At 36.8% G+C, this 13,967-nt stretch overlaps 1 protein-coding gene across 3 annotated transcripts in view; it reads left to right on the top strand.

Moving 5' to 3' along the window:
* The window catches only part of LOC121320763 (B-cell CLL/lymphoma 9 protein-like), an 86,007-nt gene that overhangs the window by 36,736 nt on the left and 35,304 nt on the right, over positions 1–13,967 (top strand). For 2 of the 3 annotated variants that reach the window (XM_041259377.1, XM_041259375.1), the window contains exons 1-2: positions 10,359–10,696; positions 12,637–12,817. The gene's annotated coding sequence lies outside the window, so the exon portion shown is untranslated. Of the gene's footprint in view, positions 1–10,358; positions 10,697–12,636; positions 12,818–13,967 lie in introns of those variants that run through there. The other variant, XM_041259376.1, reaches the window with a different exon arrangement.

The raw sequence follows: 13,967 nt of genomic DNA, 5'->3' as shown, positions 1-13,967 counted from the left end.
TTGATGAGTCTTTTCAGAATGTTTAGTCTATAATTGCAAATATTAATCTAAGCAGATACAACATTAGATAATTATAGGAAAATGTGTGTTACAGGAACAGGAGAAAAAAGGGAAAGCAGCAGACAGCCAGGTTGTATAGACTGTGCCATTCCTGAAAAGATCTATCTAATAGTAGGCATTGACAGTCATATTTACATGAATGTCATTGCCATGATTTATTATGTTACATGAAAATTTGAACAGCTAGACTGTGTTGTATAACATGTATTAAATAAGTGTGACTATGTTCAAGAGGAACATAGATAACAGGTAAACCCTAAGCTCAGTGGTTTGAGTCCACTATGCACTCACTGGCATGCTAATCCTTTAGAATATGGGATGGTATGTTTTTATATAGCTTAATGACCCCTTTCTAGACAGGCAGAGAGAGTCCACCCTTTGGTCAATAGTGATATTAATCCTGATTATAGATGTGGGTTAATTAGAACATTAAGCTGCTGTAGGTTGACAGAAATATTTCAGATAGGAATGCATTTAATATTTCAGCTGGCCTGGAGAATGTGTGATTGCATGTGTTGTATGTGCATGTGATTTTAAGATGTTTTTTTACGTTATCAATGAAACAGAATCCTAGTCTCATTCAAGTTACGGGAGAAAAAACTAAATTGATTTTGTTTCACAATCAACTGCCTTTCCAAGAGTTTAATTAAGTCGGCTCAATATAACTGTCAAGGGACATCAAGTGATCAAAAAAAAAAAAAAAAAACGAAAATGTGTATTCCCCATGTGTATTGTATTGACTCCCATGTTTAGCTTTGAATTACTAGCTGCATATATTTCTAAGGTGAGCCTTATCTGTAGCTTTACAGAAAGAATAGCGACACTACCTGTCCTTGGTTTTCTAAAGGTTTTCTGTCTGAAAGGCTTTATAGAAAAATAATCTTCATCCGTTTCATTTCAAAGAGTGACAGAAGTCTTTTCAACAAGAGGTGCCATTTTCTTGCAGGCACAGATAGACTTCTCTGCTTTATTGGTGCGTTTAGATTTCTTAGCATTCCCAAGCTGGTAGCTCTTTAGCCATTTCTAGTCATTTGCAGTGACTGCTCTTAGAAAAGAGATTTGCATGCAATCACACTATGCAAATTGTGTAGCTGCTACACCCCCACCCATATATTATCTGAGATGCTTTTTAAATTTTCAGCTTCAGTTTAAAGATTTGGGGATCAGCGGAACAACTCCTCAGGAAAGGGCTTGTTCTGTCACCCATGTCTACTTGCGGCTTTGTCACTGTGAGATTTAACTCGAACAGGCAAAGACAGGAGATGCATCTGACAGCCACTATGAGGGACTGCATTCCTAACACGCCCATCTGAAAACAACACTGTGGAATCCCAGGAAAAATGATGGTTCTGTAAAATGCTATTTTCATTTCTGTTTAGGTTAAGAGTTGGTTAAAATGTGATGTCCTACCCCTACTGCATCATAGGCACAATCAATTGTTTCTATTATCACTCGTACAGAAGTAGCTGATATTCCCACAGTCGTAATTTCAATGGCTTGGTAGAACCTTCAAAAAGAGTTAGTGCAGATGGCTTTTCATGTCAATAAAGAGGATGTTGCTTGGTAATGACAAGACTGTGTATGGCAGAGCGTTATTTGATATTGCTGAATATAACCTGTGAATATTCCACAACAAAACAAAAAAATTGAACAACGGATTGGCCTAAACCTACTTAGACTTGGAATACTTTAAACTGTGTAATGTGTAAGACATTGTATCCGCTTTATTTAACACTATATATATATATATATATATATATATATATATATATATATATATATATATATATATATATATATATAGATAGATAGATAGATAGATAGATATAGATAGATAGATAGATAGATAGATAGATATATATATATATATATATATATATATAGATATAGATATAGATATATAAAATCTGTGCCAGTCTGTAATTTCATATCGGGAGTGCAACAACAGGCTTTATTACACTGTCAGCCCAGTTCCAGACAAAACAAAGCCATTCATAGCCTCCCTTATCAGAGTACATCCTCTCTCACACGTACCCTCAGTCACTATCAATCAGCAGCACAGGATGGATTCAAAAGCTGTTGCTCAGAAATTGGAAACCATTGAGAGTTCCAAGATGGACAGTAATATATAATACAGAAGCTGCCCAGCCCACTTTAGGCAGCTGCGTTTCCCTTACTGATAGGGTGACCAGATTTTCAAAGCTCAAAACACAGACACATTGTTAAATAATTGATAAGACTAATTAAACCATATAGGATATAAATATAGGCTATTTTAATAATACATTAAATCATTAAAAATGCATTTACATTTTGGCATTTTTCTTTCTTGTTTTGCTGCATCAGGCTCTATTTATTGACGATGTTGCTGTGGTTTAAACTGTTGGATTCGGGTGATTGCAACCTCTCACTGCTTGTCTGGGCTAAATCCCACTAGAAGCAAACAGCTACAAAATGACAGTTTTACACCAAATTGTAGATTCATATTGAATATATGAAAATGCGTGGTGGGCTGAGGAATAAGCATGCATGCCTGTATTAATCACTTTCTAAAAATAATGTTCTCAATTACCCTAGTACCTTTTTTTTATTTTATTTTGTTTTCAGTGCAGGTATCATAAACTAAAAGCGGGTGTTCACGTTATTTTGACAAAAGGTATTTAGAGATTGTTGCGCTACATTAAGTGGCTGAAAAACAGGACTTTTTAAAGATTTTGAGCAAAATGTCAGGACACTGGGACCTTTTATGAAAAACCGGGACTGTCCACCGTGGTCTGGTCACCCTACTTACCGCTCATTAAGCTATTAGTTGTGTATCACAAAAGGTAACAGTAACACAGTTCGAGAGTGTCCTAATTCCAAACCTTGCTCAATCATAGGCCTACAGTTACTCTAGCTACCAGTAGCCTACCCTGCGAAGTGTGGGGGTGCTATGCTGTTAGAGGTTGTGTCTTTTATTAAAAAAAAAAAAAAAAAAAAAAAAAAAACCTCCCTGCCTGATTTGCACATTCACAGACAGATACCCCTGAGAATGTTTACTTCACCATGTCACTATGGAGAAAGGGCCCTTTTAGAAATAAGCATGAATGCTGAAAGAGTTGACCTGTATAAAGAGTTTCACATATCAGACATGTCTGATAGTTTGCAGCAGATGGCTTATGTCACATAATTTGAATTGGGTTCAAATAATGTCATTTGAAGATGTACCTGCACTGTTTAATTATTCTTGTAAAACTATTATAAAATATATAGCGTAGGGTGCTGTGAGATACAAGCCAAAGCAGCCAAGGAGCTCATTTGTGGGCAGCCCTCTGTAAATATAATCTTGTATCTTACAGAACTCTAAATCATGTTCTATACCGTTCTGCCTAATACAATGGGACATCAGCCTTGAAACAGAATAACTTTCGGTGAGTTTCTATTGCTCATTTTACCTGGGCTTCCTTACTTACTAAATGTCTGAGTGAAAAAGCAGGAGTATGGATTTGTGTGATTCAGATAGAAAGTACTCAAGGGGAGAAGGTAGTGTAGGAGTCTAAAAAAAGCCTTTTATAATGACTGGCTAACTAGTGGCAGAGCCTGTCGGGCTGCGTTCCTGGGTGGATGGGGGCTTCAAAGTCCTTTCCTAAAATAAGTTCTTCTGGAAACAATGGAAGAAGAACGTCCTCATTCATTCACAACCACGCGTGTGCTTGACTTGATTTATAGAGTAAACCAAAGAGAACCATCCAATGGTTACCAATGGAGAGCTTCGGATTGAGTTGGTCACTCTGCTGCTTTCTGCACTGGGGTCCTGGAATCTCACAGTGCACCGTGCTGCCCTGTCCTTACCTTCATTATAATTCAGGGATGAAAATAAGACTCCCATTGCATAGCAGTCTGATCCATTCCTGGTTTTGCTATGAGTTTAATAAGACACATCTGACCTTGTAACCTACCACATACAATGTGGCTATTCAAGCTCATCTGCAATGGGGGGAAACCTCTATGCAATGGGAGTCTTATTTCCATCCCTCTAATTAGTGTCAGATAAAGATTGACTGGACTGGTAGACTTTACTGAAACTCCTCCACTTTCATACTGTAAATTCTAGATTATTTCCATTTACTCAGTAGTTTTGAAACTATTTCTCCACAAAGCATGCAATGTTACCAACAGTGCCCTACTGTCAAATTTACGTTGGAACTTGAGATACAGTACTTCACTGTAATGGTGTGACACAGTAGAACTAGAGGGTGCCATCTTTTACAGAAGGGCCCCTTTGGGTTTTGTGGTGAAGGCACCAAATAACTCAGCTGAGTAAATAACGTACCAGAATCCATATTGTCAGGTTAAGAAAAAATCTTCATCCCTACTGGCCAGAGTTATAATGAAAATATTGACCTAGAAGTGAAAATGCTGTGTTCTATCCCCAGTGCACTGATTTATTTCAGCACATGCTTTCATTGTCTCTGTCAGCCTTTTCGTTTCAAAGATAAGCATGCAATTATAACATTTTAATCCACCAAATAAAAAAAATGCCCCTGTAATCTTTTGGCTGTCATTGTAAATAGCATGAAAACTGCTTCTTTACGTCTCGAAAGCTCACATTTACCCAACATGTTCAAAAGAGAACCCCCAGTAATCAGAAGTAGGCAGTGTTTTCTTAAAGACCCCACACTTTCATACTTGGCATGCGGTGATGACTGTGGCTAGCTGTATCAATACAAGGCCTATTGAGGTCTATTACTGAAACTTTTGGCACTACCTAGGTCTTGTCTTGCATTACTTGTGGATATGGGCCTCTGGTGTGTGCCTAATACCCCAAGCACAGTAAGCAAGGACAGGAAATAATGTTTTCAAGAAGTGTAGTTGTGACAGGATAAATGTGCCTCAGCCATGTCAATGAGAATTTAATTTCAGCGAAACTAAAACATGCATAGAAAAAAAAAAAAAGATAGACATATAATGTTATGGACCGTTGCCATAATGCCTGGGCAGTTGACGAAGTGCCCATCTGCAGCGGGCAGATGCCGAATTAGCTTCGAATTTTATGTCATTTCCGCAACTGTCCACAGCCACCCAGGCTGATGGTGAAGAAAGACTTTAATGCGCCCTGTTGTAACAAATGAAAGGCTGGTGGCTATTGTTCATCCTCTGGGTATCCCCTGCAGTTCTCAATAATAGTTTGTCAATTGAATAACTTTATTTAATCATTAGACCGACTGAATTGTTTATATTGGGGATTTTGGATTGCCTCGCTCTGTGTGATGCGCCCGCCTGCTTTAACAGAGAACGCTACTATATATATATATATATATATATATATATATATATATATATATATATATATATATATATATATATATATATATATATATGTGTGTGTGTGTGTGTGTGTGTGTGTGTGTGTGTGTGTGTGTGTGTGTGTGTGTGTGTGTGTTTCTAAAACATCCTTGTTGAGTATATTGTATATCCCTGAAAACAAGGTAAATAATAATGTTTTTGTAAATGTGAATGTAGCATGCTTACTGTAAAACAGAGAATACATTTCAAGGTTTGAAGTAAGCTTAAATGAAACAGAAACAGATTAGCAATGATACTCATTTTATTATCTTTACTATTGCATAAGTACGCTTACGGAAAATGGTCTTTGATTCCTAAACAAAATGTAAAACTGGATCTACATCTGCAATTACCAGATGATAACCTCATAATGCCTTACTAATTCCTTCATGTCTTCCACTCTGCTTGCTCTACACAGGTCTACACCCCACAGAAAATGAGATATATCTTGTTAACTGCTTGACACCTGGCTCAAATTAAGCTATAGCTTTTACTTCTGGGTTTACAAGAGTGAAAATGCTCTAATAACCCAACACATTTATTAACATCTCCCCTGATTAACTGACAACATTTCGCTACGAAATTAATCACCTCCTTGTGTAATCCCTGTAAATACAGCTAATGAGTGTCATTTCCATATTAAGTGTTATATGTTTAATGCACTTAAATTAATGGCACTACAGTCTCAGTTAGATAATTCAGTCGACTCTACTCCCAATTGAACATGTAGCAGACCACATTATTCTGCATTTTATTTTTTACTTTTTTATTTTTTTATTTTTTTAGCGAATAATGACATTTTTACTGGTAAGTCCTTTGGTTGGTTAAAATGTCCTATACAATTGTTTATTCAGACTGCAATATTACTGATGTCACTGTACTTCAGCTTCTCTGCAGAACACACATCTTTTCCTGAAGCATGCAGTATGCCATGGGGGGGTTCACATGGGGGGGTTCACATGGGGGGGTTCAGTTTCAACCCCAATTTTGCTGCCAATAGTTGCAAACAGTATTCATTTGCAGGAGAATTTTTTTTTTTTTTTTTTTTTTTTTTTTTTGGACGTGATTGTTTTATTTATTTTAAACTTTTCAAGGAGACTCATTTCAGATTGCAGACTTGCCCCCACTGACAAAGAGCCAATTGTTTCCTGTTGTTTAAAATACATTCTGGATACCTGCATGGGATGTGAAGCCTGTTTAATCCACAGCTTGACTACAGTAGCTTTTTAGGGGTTTTATTTATTTGAATGTGACTAATATTGTGAAACTCTTTTATTCAAGATTCAAGTTACATTTAGTATTTATTTTGGAAATGAGTAGCACATTTAGTTATCACTCTCAAATTTAGGGTAAGAATAATAGCTTTTGCAAAAGAAGTTAATAAAAGACCCCCTGTAAATAGTATGTCATTCTAAAACCTGTGTTTTGGAAATTCAAAATGGTTTTCTAGAAGCCAATTTACAAGAAAATGTTTCAAAGGGGTCCTTGTACAGTTAGATATTAGAAAGTCTTGACTGCTTGAATATCTAAACAACTACATTTACAACCAAGTAAGTCGAACAAAACAAGTTATTCTTTTCTTTGTGTTGGCTTTCTGTTAGTGGAGGGTGTTGCCAGGCAGAACACAGCTGCTTGGGGTTTTGCATCTCATTGGTTGTTCGAGTCATTACTTCTCTATGGTTTGCTTGCTATGACCTACAGTAAAGGTGTTCTTGTCAACTGGATTTGACATCACCAGATAGCACCTCCTGCAGTGATTTCTGCCACCTGCAAACATAGAAAATAAAACCTCACACTGATAAGTACTGCTGGTTACAATTTACTGTAAACAGCTGTTATTTCAAAGAGCAGGGCTGGTTTTGTTGCAGTAGTCACAGAATGGGAAACATTATCAACATGTCTCTTATAACAACATGAGGTGGAAATACTTTTAATCGAATGTGCTTGTGTAGTGGCAGAGTACACTTCATATCAAAAGTATAATATACAGGAATATACAGTTTATACTTGTTATATTGAGGGATATTATTAGTTCGACATATTTGTTGTTAGATGTAAAAAATAAAAAATAAAACCATTCCCAGGTAAACACATTTTCTAACCCTGCACAAGGAATTTCCACCATTATAAGCAGTTTACTTACTGTACTTAACTTAGACGATGTCGTCAGCTGGCATCCTCCTTCATGAAAACAATCATCAACCAACAAATTCATCTAACAGTTTAACAAAAGAGCTTGAAACTGAACAGCTCTAAATAGTTGTTATTTATAAAAGCCTCTGTTTTGTAACTGTTCTTGGCGGACTGGCTGAAAAAAAATGGCTGGGTTACATAAACAGCAGGCAGAAGTTCCTGTGAGTAAAAAATTAAAACAAGCGCATCCAACTAGCTTAGGGGATTGTTGCTGAAAGTGTGTGTTGTAGAAGGTTTCGGTTTCCTCATGTTAGTACTCACTAGGGTATAAAGTAGAGTAGGCAGATACAGAGGATTATACAGAAACCAGGTGGTTTAATCCCTTGCATTACCAAAAATGTTTTGTATGCAGGTGAGGGAACAGCAAAGAAACAGGAAATACATTTCTGTTGTTTGTTTATTTGCAACATGAAGAAAGAACCTAGAAGGGGAAACTAATTGGAATTGTTTCATATTTTTAAATAGGGCAAAAGGAGGAACAGACACATCAACAAATACTTTTATTCAGGTCCCTGACTAGAGGGGTGAGTGAGCTACAGCTGTAAAATTAGATCTTAGGCTTCACCCACACACACACACACAAAAAACAGAAGGGGTTCTTCAGAATTGTTTGGTTACCATATTTTGAAGAAAATTCTACGACTGTGATTCAGAGCTGAGTGGAGATGATGCATTTTCAATTCAGCCCTTTGTGACGACACTTTCTCTTTGTGCGTCAAACTGTGCTCTTTCTTTGAACAGTCAGTTAAGGCTATAGACACAATGGTTAGGCTATATTGATTTATTTGCCTGGCAATAAATTAACAGAAGGGAAAACACAGAAACTCTTCAATTTGTGCTAAATTCATACCATGGAAAACATGTAGGGTTTGCAGACACAGAAATCTGTCCTGTGATATTCTCTCCTGCTGCATATGTATTTGTTAATGAGCAGGCCTGACAAGGGCGAACAAAAGAACTTTATTTAACTTTAAGGCAAAAACTTTATTTAAGACAGCCAGGGCCTGAGCTCATTCATTGTTTTTACTATGTTGCCACTGGGTTTGAGGCCTAAATTCCTCATATAATTTGCTCAAGTACAAAGTCTTGGCAACACTGTCGGTTAGTAAGTGTTTTGTTTATTAGCCTTTACATTTCCCTCCCCACCCTTTTAAGCAAATTAATTTTTTGGAATTGAAAAATAAAGTTCCATTAGCTATACAGGGCTATATTTATAAAGCAGAAACATACCAGTAAAGTTACATATTTACCCAGCAGAGTGGTTAAAAGTTAGAGACAGAGCAGAGGAAGCCTTTGCAACAATCTTTGAACAGCAGTGTACTACCAAGTTATTTGTGACCAAAATACAGTTTTTGCTTGCTTCATGGCCATTGTATTATCAAAACTGTTTACTCAAATGAGCAATCTGCAGTATTGTTGTTAAAGGGAAACACTAGAGTAAACGTTCAAATCTAGAAAAAAACGTGTCCCGAAATATAACCTACTATGTTCTTTCCCCATTTTTTTAACATGGTCATTTTTTTTTTTTTTTCTTTCATCAAACAATGTTTCAATTTTCAAATGGAATAAATTAAATAAGCAGGCCTGGGGGTGCCTTGTCTGAAATCCTTCAAACACACAACCGTATCCCATCCTACTACAAATGTTACTGTAGTGTGCTGCTGAGGTGTATCCGAAAATGTAGCGCCTGCAGCTTTGCTGACGTCTGGGTCGCTACTAACTGGCCTTATGATTGTAACACTCATGCATTGATTCAAGGCTTTAATGTATTCAATGGCACACCGACCCGACCTAGAATCGTTGTTTGGAATCGGACTTTTCCATCTGCTCTGCGCAAGCGGGGGTGCGTATGCCAGCAAACTGTCTGTAATGGCCACTGAGTATGTTACTATTCACTGTGTTGAATTTGATGTACGCCACTGCAAATATGCAGTTAATCACGTGACCCGTAGAGGTGCGCTGAGAGGTGTAAAGATAGTAAATAATGCAAGAAGGATTTTTTTTTTTTTTTTTTACTTTGTTGTTTGTTAGCCGGACGGACTTATGAAGAGTATTATATTAAACGGTATGTTTATGTATCTATATAGCAACTGTGCAAGGAGACAGCTGTCGGCTACTCGGTATCACAATTAACATAACACATATAGAAAAGGTCATTTTTATGCGATAAAATTTAAATGATACCAAAGGACCATTATTGACTACTATTTCCAAGTTGAATGTCATGCCAACAGTTATTATATATATATATATATATATATATATATATATATATATATATATATAATATATATATATATATATATATATATACGTTATGTAAAATCATGTGTGTCTTTTACACACTTTCCAAAATATAATCTTATATTATAAAAGAATGTTTGAGGCACCGGTTTGGAACCTCAGCCAAATTTGGAGTCTTTTTTCTAAACACCACTGGTAAATTTATATATATATATATAATAGATATATATAATATATAGATATATATATATATATATATATATATATATATATATTAATTTCTTTACATTGTAGCATTAATAAATGTCCAGTATATTTTGTGCTTCAATGTTAAATGCTTTAAAAAAAAAAACAACAAAAAAAAAAACCAAAACATGAACATGTTCCACATTTTAATACTATTCAAAAATACATAATGACAAAAACATTACTGCACAGTGCATTTTATTTAGAAAAATTCCCGACCATTGCATTATCCCGGTGAGTCGGCAGTACTGCAGTCTTCACTCGTCACTGAGAAACTTTTGTCTTAAATGTTAGAACGGAGCTTGTTTGAACTCCCCTCCCCCAAGTTTGGCGAAACAGGAACAACTTCTTTGAAAAAAAAGTTGCTCAAGTTTGAAACTAACTTCTTCGGCCAGCTTTTTGTGTTTGTTTGGCGTACGGAGCCCAACGTTAACGTGTGTATTTTGTATTTTTATTAACCACAGTGGGTGTTTTTTTTTTTGTCTGATTTTGTCGTCTGAGGAGGAGTGCTTTTAAAAAGAAAAAAACTGATAATCGTGGGATACTCATACTGATGTTTGTGTGAAAGTTATTTGGAATGGATGTACATCATTATTATGGAATGTGGTCTCTATATATTAAACACGGGGTGAGTAAATTGCTGTCGTGTCTAAAACATAAAAATAACCATTAAGTTCCGTTTTCTCTCTTTATTTGTAGTTGTTCGTTTGGAAAAAACGTTCGGCCTTGCTTGATTTTACAGTTCATGAGTGAAAAATAAAGAAAATATTGGTCATTAATCAATGTAAGCGTGGTAGTGTATTTTGTAAGCATTTTAGTCGATTTTATTGTTTTTATTTCTGGTACACTTATTACCGGCATCAGTCGTATAGTAAGAACATTTAGAATTAGTAGACTATTTAAATATTAACACATTTCCCCCTGCTGTTTTGTGTTGGAAATTATTGGTAGAAAACGTGGTAATGGATTCAGCATTGGGTATTAATTATTTTTTGTGATTTACCATTTCTTTGTCTGCATGCTGTGTATTTGGTTCTTGCCCTTTAAGATTTAAAGAGATAATGAGCAGTGTTTGTGCACGTGGGTGAAATCAATGCAGTCGACTGATTGCAACTGAAACTTTTTGTTTGTAGTTTGACCAACTTGTGTTCTGCTTTTTGTTGTGTTCTAAAGGTACTTTAATTTAACATCGACTGGAATTAGTCAGAACAGTGATTTGTTTCAGGTTTCGCCTTTACCAGTTTAAGTACTGGTCCTGTATGTGCTACATTATCTGTGGCAACTTGTTAAGAAGGCAGTAGTACTGCATAAGGATGTGCATCAGAATTACTGTGTCACATACTAGGTGCACTTGATTGTAAAGCAAGGCGAATGCATGATCCATTCTCTGACAGGATATTCATGTGGATATTTAATAGCGTTGTGTGTTTTCTTGAAGGGGGGGGCTTCAATTTAAAATAAATAAATAAATCGTCTTTAACTTGCGTGGTGCTACTGTAGGCTATTAAAAAAAAAATGCAATGGGGTTATACAAGAATACAAAAAGGACACATACCAAGTAAGAAGTTATACGTTTTATATGTCTATTTAAACCCATTGAGTTGTGTGTCTTATTTACATGTTGGTCAGGAGGTGTTGCTGTATCTACAGGATCTAAACACATTGTTTGGAAGACCTCAAACTTTTACACATTTTCATTCACACCAATCAGTTCCAACCATGTCGTAGGGACCATGGTAAGGTAAAAGGTTATAATAGAGGTCTGTGAAATCAGACATGCGTGTTACAAAGTTGATCATGTAATTGATCAAGGAATCAAAGTAGTGGCCAAGTATATGTTATTTCCACACAAACCACAAAGTTTCAATTTGTTTTTGAGTGTTTAAAGTTCTGTGTGAGTTGTCTGCGGTATGTGTAATACTCCAGCAAGGCATCATGAACTGGGTAGAAAGAGCGTGGTTTTTAGTGATTCCACTCCATAACAGTGGCAGAGATCACAGTCAACAGAGGTTCCACCAAGACCCACTGAAGCAATGTGAGGTTGTCTCAATGGACTGGGTTAGTGCAGTGGCGGAGTAGCTCTTCCCATAATGGGGGCAACACTTGCAGGACAGATATCTCAAGTGGACCGGACACAGACACAGGAATTCGATAGGAAGAGTGGTTTTAAATCTAGTTAAATCAGAAGATTGAGCCCTGGGTGCCCCCACTGTCATTACATGAACACCCAGGGCAGGCTGGTGAATGCATTGCAGCATTGAGGGACCAGCTGTTTACACATGCAGATGCTAGACAACTTGCAGTGTTTTAAACTCCGGCTTAAAATAACTAATCAAACTTGGGTGCACGCTTTTACTCGATTGCACAAGGTAGACCTAAAAAAAACCAAAAGCAGCCCTTGCAGTCCTCGTTGGTTGACGCTTAATGAAAAATGCCATCCCTTGAGGAAAGTTGGTCCTTTGTTGCCTCTAAGTGGTTAAATACACATTTCCTTGCCTACAATAAGACACTGCTTCTCAATAAACTCTGCATCTTGTTTTTTTGTTTGTTTTGTTTTTTTTCTTTTAGGTTTGTGGATGGATTATTTAAAGCTGAGAACCTGGATTTGGGACGGTTGCTGTTTTCGGATCTGAAAGGGGGTTACATTTGCAATCAGTTAGCAGGAGTCCAGTTGTTCCCAGAAGGATCTACCTGCAAGTTCTTCAGAGGAGGAAGTGCCACTGCCATTAGGATCTGGGGGCTTTTCAAGGTAATGACTTTTAGGTAGAGTGAAAAAGCTAAATCGCCAGATCCAGTACTAATTCAGTCAATGTTATGAGCCTGATCATTTGTGGATCAAGACCACACTGGTGGTAGTAAGTGGTGCCTAGTGATCCCTTTTGGCCGACAAGATTAGGAGGCTGTGTGGTCCAGTGGTTTAAAAGAAAAGGGCTTGTAACCAGGAGGTCCCCGGTTCCAATCCTGGCTCTCTCACCTACTCGCTATGTTTCGGGTGAGACAATGTTGTAGTGGTGCGTTTACACTGGCTGTTTTTAGGACGGCTTTGGGCTGTCTCAGTTCTTTTCAGCCATTTGTGCCAAATCTATCTGGCTGTTAGTTTGTCAATTTGTTTGTTAATTTGTGCATAAATTTGTCAGTTCATACAGTAATTTATAAGCGTGCTTAATTAATCTAATAATTCATTAATTAATTTGTCAATTCATTAATACGAAAGGCTATACGGACCTGCAAATTTCCAATCAACCAGACAAACTTCCAACTGTCAATCTCGCATTATGAAAACACTGCAATCTTTCTAGCCAATGGGAGCACACACTAATATTTTAATTAGTGAAAATCCAGCCTCACTCAAAACTACTTCAGCCAATAACATTTTGTAAGCCTGTATTGACTCTCCATAGAATTATTTTTGTCTAACTCCCTATATACCACAATGCTTTGCGTGCAGTGAAACGGAGGACTCCATTGAAAAATCAGTGGAGTCGAGTATCTTATTAAATAGAATAGCTTTGGAAACGCCCTTCTAAATATTATTGGCTGAAGCAGTTTTAAGTGAGGCTGGATTTTCACTAATTAAAATATTAGTGTGTGCTCCCATTGGCTAGAAAGGTTGCAGTGTTTTCGGCACAGTGCGAAATTGACAATAGGAAGTTTGTCTGGTTGTTGGGAAGTTTGTCTGGTTGATTAGCAGGTCCGTACAGCCTTTCATATTAATGATTTGACAAATTAATTAATGATTTAGATGAATTAACAAATATGTTTGCGAATTACTGTATGAATTGACAGATTTATGGACGAATTGCTGGACAAATTGACCAGTTCACAAATTGACAAACTAAGGGACGGACAGTTTTGGCACAAATGGCGCTCCGTAGACGTGGCTCAGCACCAGCTTAGGT

This window comes from Polyodon spathula, chromosome 9 (assembly GCF_017654505.1).
Source record: "Polyodon spathula isolate WHYD16114869_AA chromosome 9, ASM1765450v1, whole genome shotgun sequence".
In the NCBI taxonomy this organism is placed as follows: Eukaryota; Metazoa; Chordata; class Actinopteri; order Acipenseriformes; family Polyodontidae; genus Polyodon; species Polyodon spathula.
This window is presented reverse-complemented; position numbering and strand designations above follow the sequence as displayed.